This window comes from Macaca mulatta, chromosome 11, assembly GCF_049350105.2.
Source record: "Macaca mulatta isolate MMU2019108-1 chromosome 11, T2T-MMU8v2.0, whole genome shotgun sequence".
Classification (NCBI taxonomy): domain Eukaryota; kingdom Metazoa; phylum Chordata; class Mammalia; order Primates; family Cercopithecidae; genus Macaca; species Macaca mulatta.
In genome coordinates, this window is record NC_133416.1 from 103,478,220 (window position 1) to 103,493,369 (window position 15,150).

General features: G+C 46.0%; 1 long non-coding RNA gene across 1 annotated transcript; it reads right to left on the reverse strand.

Annotated features, from left to right (window-relative positions):
* Positions 1-181: 181 nt before the first annotated feature.
* On the reverse strand, positions 182-13,402 carry LOC144332983 (uncharacterized). Its single transcript, XR_013401274.1, has 3 exons — positions 13,082-13,402; positions 6,422-6,546; positions 182-582 (listed from the first exon to the last, which is right to left on the reverse strand). It is a non-coding gene; the product is annotated as an uncharacterized LOC144332983 (long non-coding RNA).
* Positions 13,403-15,150: the final 1,748 nt, after the last annotated feature.

Sequence of the window (15,150 nt, forward strand, 5' to 3'; positions counted from 1 at the left end):
TCTGCATCCCAAGGTTGGAAGTATCTTTTCTTTCCTCTGAACCCACACAGGGCTTTGTTGCTGTGTACAGCACTTCTCATTCTAGTTTTTGAGGTGGCTTTATCCTCCCCCGATAGACTGGAAGCTCTTGGATGGCAAAGACTAATTTATTTGACTTGCATACTTTTTGCAAACAGGCCTTTTGACCATAATAGGTATTTAGTGAAGGTTTGTTGAATGCATGGTATGGTCAGAAATGGCATCACAAAAGTGAGAGTTGAACTGTGCCTTGAAGGAAGAACAGGCTTTAAAAAATCATTATTATTGGCGGCACGGCAGCTCACACCTGTAATCCTAGCACTTGGGGAGGCCAAGGCAGGCGGATCACCTGAGGTCAGGAATTCGAGACCAGCCTGACCAACATGGAGAAACCCAGTCTCTATTAAAAATACAAAATTAGCTGGGTGTGGTGGTGCATGCCTGTAATCCCAGCTACTTAGGAGGCTGAGGCAGGAGAATCGCTTGAACCCAGGAAGCAGAGATTGCGGTGAGCTGAGATCGCGCCACTGCACTCCAGCCTGGGCAACAAGAGCACAACTCCATCTCAAAAAAAAAAAACAAAAAATCATTGTTATTTAGATTGTAGTGCAGTGACTAAGAGCATGCATCATGTAGCTAAACTAACTGGGTTCAAATCCCGAGTCTGACATTTCATAGCTCTGTGACTTGGGACAAATTACTTAACCTCTCTGTCCTTCCATTTACTCATCCATTAAATAGGGATGATAAAAAACAAAAAACAAAAACAATAAACAAAAAAACCCTTTCTTCCTGGTGTTTTTTTTTTTTTTTTTGAGACGGAGTCTCACGCTGTTGCCCAGGCTGGAGTGCAGTGGCGCGATCTCGGCTCACTGCAAGCTCCGCCTCCTGGGTTCACGCCATTCTCCTGCCTCAGCCTCCTGAGTAGCTAGGACTACAGGCGCCCGCCACCGCGCCCGGCTAATTTTTTGTATTTTTAGTAGAGACGGGGTTTCACTGTGGTCTCGATCTCCTGACCTTGTGATCCGCCCGCCTCGGCCTCCCAAAGTGCTGGGATTACAGGCTTGAGCCACCGCGCCCGGCCTTCTTCCTGGTGTTACATGGTGAAGATTGTCACACGAACTTAGTGGCATCCTTGGCACTTTGTAAGTGCTCAATGAACAATAGTCATTACAACTATTATCACACAGATAATGAATGCTTCTTATAAGAAGTCCAGCAAGACACTAAAAAGTGGAAGAGTATCCCGGCAATCTTACCCCCATAGACAGAGCCACTACTATGGGCTTAGTGAATATCCTTCCAGAGGTTTTATGAATATAAAATATATTTAGTAACATAAACAGAGTCACACCACATATACCATTCAATTATGAAAGCCACTGAGGATGCAGGCTGATAGAACTGTTGCCCTCTCCAACTGCATTGACCATTAAATGCTTCAGCCTGCAAGTGACACACTTCATTGGCTTTCACAACTCATTGGCCAAAACTAGTCACTTAGCCCCAACCAACCCCCCAAGGTGGACGAGAGGTGTAACCCTGTTGTGTGCCAAAAGGAGGGGCACATCTAAAATCTAAAATCTAAATCTAAACCTAAAATCATCTAAAATATATTGAGAAAACCCCACAACAACTAAGAGAGAGAAGGGTCAAATGATGATGTTGTAGCCAGTGTTGCTTCAAAACATTGGGCTAAAGGCAGGGTTTGAAATATGATTGGAAACACCCTGGTTCAATGGGTGAGGGTGTTTTGATAAGGGTTGCAGGTAGGGTAGAATGTGGTGGAATAGTGTGAAAAAGCTTTCGAAAACAGTGAAAACCTGTCCAAGAAAATCTTCATAGAAGCTTTACTCTCCTTCTACTTCTTCTCAATTTTCTTTTCCCTGGGTCCTTAGACCTTTGGGACTCATGTAAAGTGCATTCAGGCTCTAACAGATTCCCTATTCAAGAGGTTTCCCAGAGCAGAATACAATAACAATGGTGACCATAATAATAATGATGGTAAACTCTCTAGCGGTACCTTCTATGTGACAATATTTTCCATATATGAACTCACCTATCCTCACACCAACCCTATAAGGCATTTTCACTATTTTCTTTTCTTTTTCTTTTCTTTTCTTTTCTTTTTTTTTTTTTGAGACAGAGTTTCACTCTTGTTGCCCAGGCTGGAGCGCAATGGAGAGATCTCGGCTCACAGCAACCTCCACCTCCCAGGTTCAAGTGATTCTCCTGTCTCAGCCTCCTGAGTAGCTGGGATTACAGGCATGCGCCACCATGCCCAGCTAATTTTGTATTTTTAGTAGAGACGGGGTTTCTCCATGTTGGTCAGGCTGGTCTCGAATTTCCAACCTCAGGTGATCTGCCTGCCTCGGCCTTCCAAAGTGCTGGGATTACAAGTGTGAGCCACCATGCCAGGCCAGCATTTTCACTATTTTCATTTGACAAATGAAGACATTAAGGACAAAAAGGTTAAATCACTTGCTCCGAGTTCACTTGGGATTAGAAGACGGGCATTCAGATTCCAAAGATGGATATAATTGCTAGGGCAATTGGTGGAAGAAATGTTCCAGGACCTTCCCCTCCCCTCAACCTTAAACCCCTAGCTACCATAATTTACCACAAAAGCCACTCTATTTTAATAAAAATTTTCCAGCCCTATCATATGCCCCATTAATTTTAGCCAGTATTCAATGCAGAGAAATAGCACTGCAATGAAAGCTCATGGGCCCAGCTGTTCCTTTAATAGACTTGACCTGAAAACCTTACATAAAAATCAGTCCTGCTGTCACCTGGTTGAGGCCCTGCTTTGTTTCTGCTAACTAGTCTAATTTCATTGTCACTCATAATCTCTTGATGTTTGTGTCTTTCCTTTTTTTCAACTCTAAATACTTTTATAACTTCACCATGAAAAATCTCCTTTCATGGTGCGTTTCTTCCCCCCACGTAGTGATAACCTTTGAAACAACACTGACAACATTCCTAGACCTTCGAATATAGTTAATACTCACTTCAGGCTGAGAGGAAGTTCTTATCAAATTAGAGTCTGTGATGATGATCGTTTCTGCAGTTTTATAATAGCCTTCATTGGAGGCCTATTGGACACTGTGTAACGTTCATTAGGCCTCTGTGAAGCAGAGAAGGGCACGGGGCAGGTGCAAGGGTGGAAATTAACACTGTGCCAAGTACATAACATAAGCCAAAAGTGATACTTCCTCTTTATGTTTTCCATTTTCATCTTCCCAGTGTTGACATGCCCAGAGGATGTTAGCATTGGTAACTGATCTGGTTTCCTTGCCCTCTTTCTTCTCTGGTTTAAAGTCTTAGCTATGGCCACTTGCCCTCCAGACCCATTCCTGTGGTCCTCTGGGTCTTACCTCTAGGCTGCAGAAGAAGTTATTTCCTCCCCCACCACCCTTCCTCTAGTGAAGAGAAGGGTGAGTTTTCCCCAGGATGGTCTAACCATACCAGTCATGGGAGGAAAACGAGTAAGGAAGGGATTCCATGTTGACGAGAAGGGATCCCAGCCAGTCACTGGCCCAACCTGGTCCCATTAATGTAATACCTTGACTCATCCCAGGCAAAACCCTCCTCCATCTGGTGCTTATGGTGTGACCCTGAGGATGCCATGTTACCTGTGACTCACTTCATGTTAGGCAAAATGAGGAAGGGTGTGGTTTGAGGGTTTCATGGAGATTAGGAACCTCCAGGTATGTGACTGTTGTGCCCTTGATAAGTAGGGTGACTGAGACATTGAGACTGACACCCTAGTAAAGAAGGGGAGATAAAGGCTGCTACATGCCTGGCCTGGGAGCTGGGGAGGGCATGGTTTATGATAAGCGATGTGAAAACCTGGAAAACCAAGCAAGTACCCAAGAGCAGGGTCAAGGTCAAGGTTAGGTCAAAGACTAGAAATGCAACACAGAGTAGAATCACTAAATAGACCACCAGACTTGCTCTGTGGGACATAGTTCAAAGTTTTTTTTAACATGAAGAGCAATGTAGCACTCTTTAGAAGACCAGAGGATCATAGAATAAGGAGTTTGGTGTGGGAGCAGGACTTAACCACTGTTATTCTTTGAGGAAAATCTTGAACTGGTTCCATTTGCCTTCAATTGTAGACTCAGAAACTTTTCCTTCTATGGCACTACCTTGCCACATATGCAAGGGCCCCATCCTCCTTCTTGGGGACTTACAAGCACCATGAGATATTGCATATTAGGTTGACTGCATGGAATCAGTCTTCTCAACTGAAACATAGCCAGGTTTGGAGGCAAAGACAGTTGTTATTCCTGCTAAATGGTCAGTGAGAAAAATGCCAACAGCCATCCTGGGAGGTCCTCACTGGATGCCAAAGGACAAGACAACCAGTGCAGCCCCGATGCGTGGGTGGTGCACAGGCTCATGTGAGTGGATATTGGGTTGTCCATGGATGCTGGGTCTGCCTCATGCCCCTGGAGTTTCTTCAGATCTGACCCTCTCGCCCCCGTCCCCATCAGTTCCCATCCCTACTGGATATCTACAGTCCTTGAAGCTCAGGTGGTAGAGCTAGCAAGGAATTTGGTTCTCACTCGCAATACTTCTGCCCAGTGTTTAATCCTTTCTGAGTCTTTTCCATTTCCCTAATGAACTAAGCTTTTGAAACTCAAAAGTCAGGAATTCTTTTCCCGGTTCTGTTTTCCATTGTTACATCCTTTCTCTGAGGCAGTCGGTGCAGAAGAGCCCAACTGCTTCAAAGGGCATAGGGACCTGGGCAAGTACCAAGGAGAGAAAGGAAACGTTGGGGTTGAAGGAAAGCATTGGTTCATACAATACAAGGATGTTAAAATATTTTTCTCCCACAGGTCTCATTTCGGAGAGGCTGATTTTAAGTTGGTTGTCTCACTTGCATGGAAACACCCTTTCTATCTATGTGGCTTTTGGCCTATCTACTGACTTCCATATTTGGAACATCAGTTGGGTACCTAAGGATGAGCATGAGTGGGGCAGAGGCGGGTGGCTCCCATCAAATGCAGCCCAGGGGGTCAAGAAGCAGGAGGTCTGGGAGCACAGATACCTCAGGGAGGAAGGAGTCTGGAACATTTCGCCCTGCCTGCAAATATCCTCACACAGCAGAAGAGCCACAGGCAGCCACCATGGTTGCAGTGGGTGTGAGGAGCTGGAGTTCCTAAACAAGATGGGGCAGAAGCATAATCTTTGATCTTAGCCGGGACCCTAGATTAAGGATAATGTGACCTGGGAAAACCAGGACCCTGCTAGGGTGGAATCAAAATGCTGTTTCTGCTTCTTGTGCTCTTGAGGGTAGTTGGAAATGGATTGTTTCAGGGCTCCTTCTAGTAACTGCCCGGTTTCTGAGTCTAAGATCCAAGATGAAGTGTTGACATTGAGTAGGAAGGTCCTCCTGTTTATGGAATACTGTGGTTTATATAATTCCTATGTTTAAGCTTTTCCTCTAGGTAGTAAAATGATTGATCCCCTCAAAATAGAATCATCTGGGGTTGTTTTTAGATGAAATAAAGCATCTAGACGGACTGTGATTTTGGTTCAAATTGGCTGAATTGGCTGAACTGGGTTAAGTGGAAAATACTAGGTCAACCACAAACACACTATGAGTCTTGAGAAATGGACATGGACTTAGCTTCTGTCTGGATCCTGTATTACCCTGCCTGAAACATATGCTCTAAGGCAGCTGTGAAAGGGAACAGTTTCGATTTATGTGAGACCCTGCGCGAAGGATTTCAGTTCTCTGAGTGTCCACGCCATCGATGGTACATGCAAACTACACACACTACACACAAACACACACCACATTCACACAAACTTGTTGGAGTCAGTCAAGCCTCACAGCCCCAAAAGGCACTTCACAAAAGGGTGAACGAGAACAAAAAGCAAACCTGAGATTCTGTGGGGCAATTGACACCACTCCCCCACCCCAAAGATCCCCATTTAAATGTGATTAATTCGCAATTCTGAAAGATGTCATTTATGTCAATCCAGGAATGCATTCGTTTTGGGGTGAGCGGAAATGTCCCCAACTTCTGGTGGTAGCGGATACATCTGAAAAATGGAATCGAATCAATTTTGCTCCCGAGAGGGACAGGTGGAGGACTCCCATTTCCTGCCAATTCAGTTGGAAACAATGAGGAGAGAGGAAAAAAATGGAGCCCTCCCTTCTCTTTCTGGCCTTAGACATGAACTCCTGATAAGATCCTGGAAAACAGGCAGCGTTTTTAACAGCCGGTTGCCCTCTTCAGCTGAGAAAACAGCACAAGCCAAAACTAGGAACCGGGGCCACCTCTATTGTGAATGTGGCCAGGCTGACTTATTGTCGCCAAACAGCAAATCGTGAAATGACTGAGATAAGGAATATAATCACATTTTCACATGAACCTTACATTCTTACCTCTTCTATAGGAAAGGATATCCCCGCAGGAAGGAGGAAGGTGGGGCCTGCCCATGTTCTGCAGCAGGGCTGGGACGGCATTGTCCAGGCTTTTGTAGGGACACAGGAAGAGGGTACGGAAGTTTCTACAGGAAAACAGAGAAAAGTTCAAACATAAACAGTATCCAAAAAAATTTACCAACAGCAAACTAGATTTCCTCTTTGGGCCTCCCATGCTTCCATGCACCCCTGGACTGGCAGATTCTAATCTTGGATTCTGTTCACCTTGGTAACCTCCAGCGCGTGTGATTATGCTGTTTCCCTACTTATTAAGTTAAAAGGATGTGTTTTCTATGGCAATGGAGACAAAAACAACCTCTTTCCAGAGACTGTATCCTGGCCTGGCCGGAGACCGTTCTGTCTTTTCCATTTGTCATTTCTGGGGAGGGCATGCGCTTCCCTGAAGTTCCGTGTGGTACAGGGCGGCTCCCTTTCAGGAGGGTTTGAACAAAAGCTGAAAGTGGCTAAATCATCGCTTCCCACAAGGCAGGGATTTGGTTTGGCTCCGTAGTTTCAGCCAGAGTTGAGCTTTGAGAAACTCACCCATAAAGGACATGAGAATCGTATCCTCACTCCACCCCCAAGTCACTAGTGAGGACTGGAGTTGTCCCTTTCCACCCCCGTTGCCGTCTGTCCTCCCATCCACCAGGGCTCAGAAGAAGCTGCCACAGGAATCTCTGCTGCCCACCCTGAGGCCGCACAGCTCTGGTTTTAGGGTTATGAAAACCATGGCTCTGACAGGGAGAATTCCATCACTAAATGTGAAAGACAAGGGCCTAGATGAAACCAGGGAGCAGCTTTGGGGACTCTCCCCACCTAAGCCTCTGCCTTGTGTTCTAAACCAAGTGGTTCCTTTCTGCCTCTGGTTACACAGATGGGTGACCAAAAAAAAAAAAAAAAAAACAATTATAGAAAAATGTTATCAGATTCCCTGGTTTCAGGGAGAGGGGCTTGAGGGAAAAGGCAAACTCTGAAATGTAAGAAGTTTCTCTCCACTCTTCTTCCTGACTGAAAGGCCTCACGTTCTGGCTAGGGATCACAGAAGCCGCTTCCACACTCACTCTAATGGGGACTGCCAGGCACTTAAAGGAGCATTCGTTACCCCTCAAATGGGGCCAATCACACATTTCAGGAGCAAACAGTTACAGTTAATAGACAGATTTCCTAGACACTTGCCATTATGGGAAATTAAAGCATCCCCAACCCCCTCAAAATAGCTCTTAAGTCTAAGGATCTTCCCCAGCCCATCAGAGGAGGGAGTTCTGAGTGGACTGCACTAGCTTTTTAGGGGATATCTTTTTCTGAATTGCTTTTTCTGGAACAAATGGCTTCCATTATGTTCAGCCAGGGATCTACTCTTCACTTAAGTATGTAAAGCAAAATATGACTTTTTTCTCTGAATGTGTTACACCAGAAAGATTTTCTGACAGCTGCCAGGCAGGTGATTAAAGTGTGTTATATAAAAGCCCAGGTACAAGTAAGAGGGCAACCTTGAGTTCTCAAACCAGTGTAAAATGCTATTTAAGATGGATTCAGAGTGCTGGGCTGTGTGTAAGGAATGCCTGCATTTTCAGAAAACAAGAGATGAAGACTCATTCAGGCAATACACACATATTGAACAGCTGTCGCCTCCAGCCTTACATTCATTCATTCATGTATTCATTCATTTATAGAAGGTGCCAGGCACTGGGTTACGTTTGAAGGACAATCAGGTGTGATTTTCAACAGATGTAACAGGAAGGCTTTGGCCCTAACCCATCAGTTTTGTTTTTCAGAGTTTCAGGAGGACTTTGGAGATGTTGCTGGGCCTGTGCTGGAGGCCCTGCGCTCCTGTGTCAGGTGTTAACCCTTGAGTCACTTGGTGCATTTTGATATTTTAGTAACCACTACGGCTTGCCAACCGGCTCAGTCCTGAATACGGTGATATACAAGTCCCTGATCTCTAGGAGTCTGCTACATTCCTGGGAAAATAAGCCTGAGTCTGAAGCTGACCTGAGCCCAAAGTCCTGCATGGGCTTCAGGAGGTTCTCAACTCCCATGAAAGGGAGGCAGCAAGGGTCCTTCTAATCCAGGCTGAGTATCAGATGGAGCTTGAGTAAGCCAGGGAGTCCTGTTAAGGATGATGAACCAGGAGAGGGGCTCCCCTGGCTCTCCAAGCTCTGTTTCTCACAGGACCCAGTAGGGCCATGGCCTCCACCTGTGGAATCAGGCCTGCCACACTCCGAGACCAGCAGGCCTCTGAGCAGGGGTCTCCAAAACAGTCCAGCAGGCGACTCAGTTCCAAGCTTCCACCTTGATGGAGGGCTTCTCACCTGTTGCTTTTCTTATAGCCAACTCTCTTCACTCATTTAGGTTACCTGCCTGGCCCCTATGGACACGTGATTCCTCAGCTACCCTCTTCCTAAAGACAGGTTTCATTTAGAGTCAAAGTTAGAAGCGTATTAATCTAGGCCTGAGCCCATCTTGACTTATTTTACCCTTAATGAGGGTGAACAGCCATCATTATTGCTCTGATAAAACATATACAGGAAGTCTAGAAGTATGCAAGGGGCTCACTTCTCTTGTGAATCGTCAGCAAGTATCAGGTTAAAGGAGAACAGTGAGAAGAGAAAGCGATAATGGGCAAATTCAAAGTAACTGTTGGAGAAAGCTTGCAACAATTGGGAAGAAAATCCTGGATTCCAACAACCCCAAATCATGTAAGACCTACAATTTCTACATGAGTACAAAACAATCAAGTTAGTAGGTTATTAGATGAAATTCACTACAATTACAAATAGTTTCCTGTAAAAGTCCAATATTGTATAAAATATTACTATAAAGCAACATTATTGTCTTTAAAACTCGTTTACTGGAAACTTTGCTTTCAGATGCCGGCCATCACCATCTAATTTGTCCCCTTGGAAGACCTGCTCCTTTTCCCAAGACACCCCTACAAAAAACATTTTAGAATTCCTTGTCCCAAATCCTTGTGTGGGCTAATCCTCAAAGCCAATTTATGAGTCACTTAGAAAAAGACTCTCATATCGTTTTATATTCATATATTTTGTTTGTTTGTTTGTTTGTTTCTTGAGATGGAGTCTCGTTCTGTTGCCCAGGCTGGAAGGCAATGATACCATCTCAGCTCACTGCAACCTACACCTCCCCGGTTCAAGTGATTCTGCTGCCTCAGCCTCCCCAGTAGCTGGGATTATAGGCACGAGTCACCATACCTGGTTGATTTTTGTATTTTAGTAGAGATGGGGTTTCCCCATGTTGACCAGGCTGGTCTTGAACTCCTGATCTCAGGTGATCTGCCCATCTTGGCCTCTCAAGTGTTGGGAGTACAGGCACGGGCCACAATGCCCAGCCACATATCTTATTTTTGATCTAAAATAGTAACATCTACTTTTTCCACCATTGTCCAGATATTATTTCTGTTCCAAAATAAAGTCTATCAAATAATGAACATTTATTCATACTGAAAATGAAATAGGCTGGGTGCAGTGGATTACACCTGTGATCCTAGCACTTTTAGAGAATTGCTTGAGGCCAGGAGTTTGAGATCAGCCTGGGCAACAAAGAGAGACCCTGTTTCTACAAAAAGTAAAATAATTAGCCTGCTGTGGCAGCATGTGCCTGCAGCCCCAGATACTCAGGACTACCTGGGTTGGTCACAAAGTATATGGTGCTGAGCAAAAGAGATGTACAGCTATACGTTATGCAAAGAATCAGACAAATTACTTCACAGGAAGTTATTTTTTAAAACATTAAGCAAAGATGGTTTTTGTTTCCTGACAACCACGTAGCCCCTGCCTACTAGATGGGTCGATACAGAGTGGGTGGATGCCAAGCAGAAGAAAGAGGTCATTGTTCAGCTTTGAGGGTCACACTCAATTTTTAAATCCATAAGACAGGCTGCTCACACCTGCAGTAATCCCAGAGTTTTGGGAGGCCAAAGCAGGAGGATAGCTTGAGGCCAGGGGTTCGAAACCAACCTGGCAGCAAAGCGAGACCCCTATCTCTATAATTGATATGTCCATGAGACAATAAGCTTAAAAGGCAGTTTGGTGGGGGAGTGCATGAAGAAAAAGTGGTGGGTGGCAGGGAGGGCAGTGGTTTGCCTTTACCTGCAAGAGGCAAACCTATCGCACAGCTTCACACTGCCTACACTAGAGTGTGAGTCAACAGAGTCATTCCCACCGTGCCACAGAGTCATTCCCACCAGCCAAGAAGGGAAGGAGAAAAGGGAGGAGGACGGAGTGGGAGTGAGAAGAGCATCTTTGCTTTCAGGCCCCTTCGCCGTGAGCAAACATCAGAGCAGGGATGTTGAACGACCCAGGTGGTGGAGAGGAAGTTGGCTCAGAGAAGGCAAAGCTTTGCTTCCTGCTTGGAACTCAGAGGAAATTGTCTAGCATGGCATCCATGAACTGTTAGGGCAGCCACAGCAGAGGCGAAATGGTGGTGGTGGGTGTGTTTTAGGGAAAGGGGCCTGTGATTGCTCCGTGTTTCCTCTTGACTTGAGTGTGGCCTGTAGGGGACATTGACGTTCCCCAAGACATACTCCCAAGACAGCTGAGAATGCAGGCTTGTGAGCTGGCGGGCAGGGGATGACGCCACTGCAAGCTCAGACGTGGCCAAGGGCTGGAGGATGGAGCTGGCCCCCCACAGCCCAGGTGTAGGTGCAGTGGTGGCCCCCGTGAGTGGGTCTTAGCCCATGGTAGCCCCCCTGGGCCCTGCCCAACACCCTGAGGGCCTCTAACCTATGCCTCCCTGCAGCCGGACCCTGTATTGAGGAGGACGGGCAGGGAAAGCATGCTTTAGAGAAAAGGAAGCAATCCTGATAGGAAGTTTCAACTTTGAATTAACTGATTATTTGGGGGAAACAGATTGTTTTAGGCCGGAAGAGGCTGTTACCTTTCATTGGTAAGTGTAAGTTTCTTTTCCCCTCCATTATCAGCAGGAGTGGGAGCAGATGAGACCAGTTATAAAAATAAAAAATGTAAATGACCTTTTTAAAACAAAAAAACCTGAGCTGTAGTATATATATGTCCACACCCTGCTGGTAAGTATGTGATTATAATTAACCATGAGTCCTGTGAAGAGAAAGTCCCTAGTGCTTTGAATGCATTTAATCAGGGCACATAACATAGACTGGCAGGCGGCCCTTGGGGACAGCCACGAGAAGGAAGTGATATTAGAGCGGAGACTGGCTGGAGGGTTAGATAGGCAGGGCAGAACATGACAAGGGCCGTAGGAGGAAGGAGGCTGGTCCAGGGGGGTGAAGAGAGAAGGTTTGCTGAGCTGGAGGGGCAGGAAGGACCTGCAAGGTGTTGCAGGAGACGAGGGGCCAATGCCAAGTGCCCTTTTAGCTCTTCTTAAGCTTCTAGTTCACTCAACTCAGTTAAATTGATTTAAAATGCTCCTTCATTTTCCAGGGGAAAACAACAACAACTACAACAAACAGTGTGCTTTAGCATTCAGAGACCCTCTGAGAATAAGTAAAGACAGAGGCAACAAGCCTCAAGCCAGGGAGTGGGCCCTGCAGCTCAGGCAGCTGCTGAGAGCTTAGACGGCTGCCGCAGCTGCCCACACCTGCCAAATTATACAGCCCTCTTGGCTTTCAGGCAATCCCATGCCCTGCCAATCTCTCCAGCCCTCTGGAGGGCTGGCTTAGAAACAGGGCTGTCCCAGTCTGGGCATGGGGGCTCATGCCTGCAATCCTAGCACTTTGGGAGGCCGAGACAGGCGGATCACTTGAGGTCAGGAGTTTGAGACCAGCCTGGCCAACATGGTGAAACCCCGTCTCTACTGAAAATACAAAAATTAGCTGGGCATGGTGGCAGGCACTTGTAATCCCAGCTACTTGGGAGGCTGAGGCAGGAGAATCGCTTGAACCCGGAAGGCAGAGGTTGCAGTGAACTGAGATCACACCACTGTGCTCCAGCCTGGGCAACAGAGCGAGACCTTGTCTCAAAAAAAAAGGAAGGAAGGAAGGAAGAAAGAAAGAGAGAGAGAGAGAGAGAGAGAGAGAGAAAGAAAAAGAAAGAAAGAAAGAAAGAAAGAAAGAAAGAAAGAAAGAAAGAAAGAAAGAAAGAAAGAAAGAAAGAAAGAAAGAAAGGAGGGAGGGAGGGAGGGAGGGAGGGAGGGAAGGAAGGAAGAAAGAAAGAAAGAAAAGAGGGCTATCCCTCCCGTGGGGCTGAACCAGAACACAAGAGACCACGGAGACAGAGACAAGAGGACTGAGAGGACCGAGGGCTCCTGGCCAAACCTGGTGTTCCTCTCGGCATCTGGATTTCTCACGGGCACCAGGGATGCAGGGCATCGCTGAGAATTTTCCTGGCCAGACTGATGGGTCGGAATGGCAGCAAGAGCAGACAGAATCCAGCCTCATGTGGACACAGACCAGCCAACCTGCTCTAAGCCACTGGTACACTTGCCGAGGCTACTACAACACTCTTCTAACTAGTCTTTCTGCTCCCACTCTGTCCACTCTACATTCTTTTTAAAGAGCTATTTTTACAGAATAAATCAGATCACATCTCTCCTCTGCACAAAACCCTTTAATGGCTCCCCATTTTGCTTTTAATAAAATTGAAAGTCCTTACATGCCTCCAAGTCCCCACGATTGGTTCTGCTTACCTCCCCCGTGTCTGCTCGTCCTACTTGCTCGTTCCATGCAATGCAGATGATGCTCCTTTGGTGTCTCCGATGCACCTGTTTTCTTTCCTGAAATCTCTTCTGGACCTTCTAGAACGCAGTTCCTTTTTTTTTTTTTGAGACAGGGTCTCACTCACTCTGTCACCCAGACTGGAGTGTGGTAGTACAATCACAGCTCATTGCAGCCTCAACCTCCTGGGCTCAAGCGATCCTACCACGTCGGCCTTTCAGAGTGCTAGGATTATAGGCATGAGCCACCACACCTGGCCTAGAGCCAGTTTCCTTCTGCCACTCAAGTCTCAGTCCAAACTCCTTCAGGGAGGCTGACCCTGAACAATGTTAGCTAAAGTGGCACCTTCCCATTCTCATTCTGTCTTACCATCCTGTTGATGCCTTTCATAGCTTGTATCAATCTAGTATTTTCTTGCTTATTTATTTGCTTGTTTATTGTCCATGTCCAAATTACTAGCATTTGAATTCCTTGAGGGCAGGGACTTTGCCTTAAACAATTCCTGGTGCAAAGGAGGAATTCAATTAGTACTTGTTAGATAAGTACATGAACAAATGAATGAATGACCTCTTACCAAGGAGAAGCCAAGGTACTGGGGGGGTTGGTGGATAAAGACAAATAAAATGTGGGGGCAGAGGTGGAGAGTCGGGTTGCCCATAAAATTTGCCCACAATCTCATGACTGAGACAAGAGAAGTTGACTAACCCTATTAGAAACTCTAAAAGAAGTGTTATAGTCAGAACAAAATGTGCTACTTTTGACTGGGGAGTTGAAAGTAGTTCCTAGATCCAAATTTAGTTCAACAATGCAATAAACAGTAAACTTGGGCATTTACTGTTGTGCAACACATGGAGCATTTCGAGATGAACAAGATTTGATCCCTGCCCTCAGGGAGCACACAGTCTCAGGGAGCACATGAGAAGCCAGTTACAGAAAAAGCTAATTCGTCTTTAAAGTGATTAAGTATGGAAGTAGCCAGGGGGAAATACACAGAGGGGCTCAGAGGAGGAAGGGATGGGCTCCACCTGAAGAGGGTGGGCAGACTTCAAAAGGTAAACAGGATTTTAGCAGGCTGAAAGGGCTAGGGTAAATGATGGCAGAACTAAAAATACCAGCAAGGAGGTTTGAATGGCCAAGGTGTGGTTCTGCATAGGTTGATGACAGTATCCTATAGGGAACTGGAAATGTGGACTAGGGAACAAGTTTGGGAATCCTCAGCAGGTGCTGAAGCCGTGGAGCTTGGGAGAGCTCCCAGGAAAAGCACATTAAACCAGAAGGAAAGAAGACAAGATTCAAAGCATGAGTTGAGCCAAGCATTCCTGAAGCAGGAGAACTAGCTGAGATCACCAAGAGGTGGACAGGAAAGAAGACAGAGCTATGAGGACAAGCCCTTAGTGAATGCCAGGATTTAAAGGGCACATGGAGGAAAAGGAATCAGCAAAGGAGTGGTCAGAGAAATAGGAACTAGAATTTGGAGAGTTTCGACTCCCAGAGTCCAAGAGATGCCTTCTCTGAGGGCTTCTCCACCTCTCTATTCATAACCCCCATCCTGTTGGCTGCCATTTATTCAATGTCCAGCCCACTAGGCAAGAAATAAGGTCCACAAGCATAAGAACTGTTTCTGACTTGTTTATTGCTGTATCTCCTATACCTAAACCAGGTCTTATCACTTAGTAGAATGGACATAGAACTAAGCAGCTGTGGCCAGCCTTGGAAATAGGACTTTGGTACTCTGTTCCTAAATCTATATGAGCCAGCTAGTCTAAAGAATGGCTCTGACAAGTGGAGTGGCTCAAAAGACTGGCTCTGTCACTAGGTTTGGGTAAAGAAGAAGGAGGCTGCAGATAGAAAAGATCCTTGAAGGTGTGAAAACATTGGACTGACAAGCAGGAGGCATAAGTTCCCATTCTGGATGTGCCACTAACTCTATGAACTTGACCAAGGCACTTAACTTATTTGTGTATCAGTCTCCTCATTTCAAGAGTGATAGGCCTGGATGGGCGCGGTGGCTCACACCTGTAAGCCTAGCACTTTAGGAGAC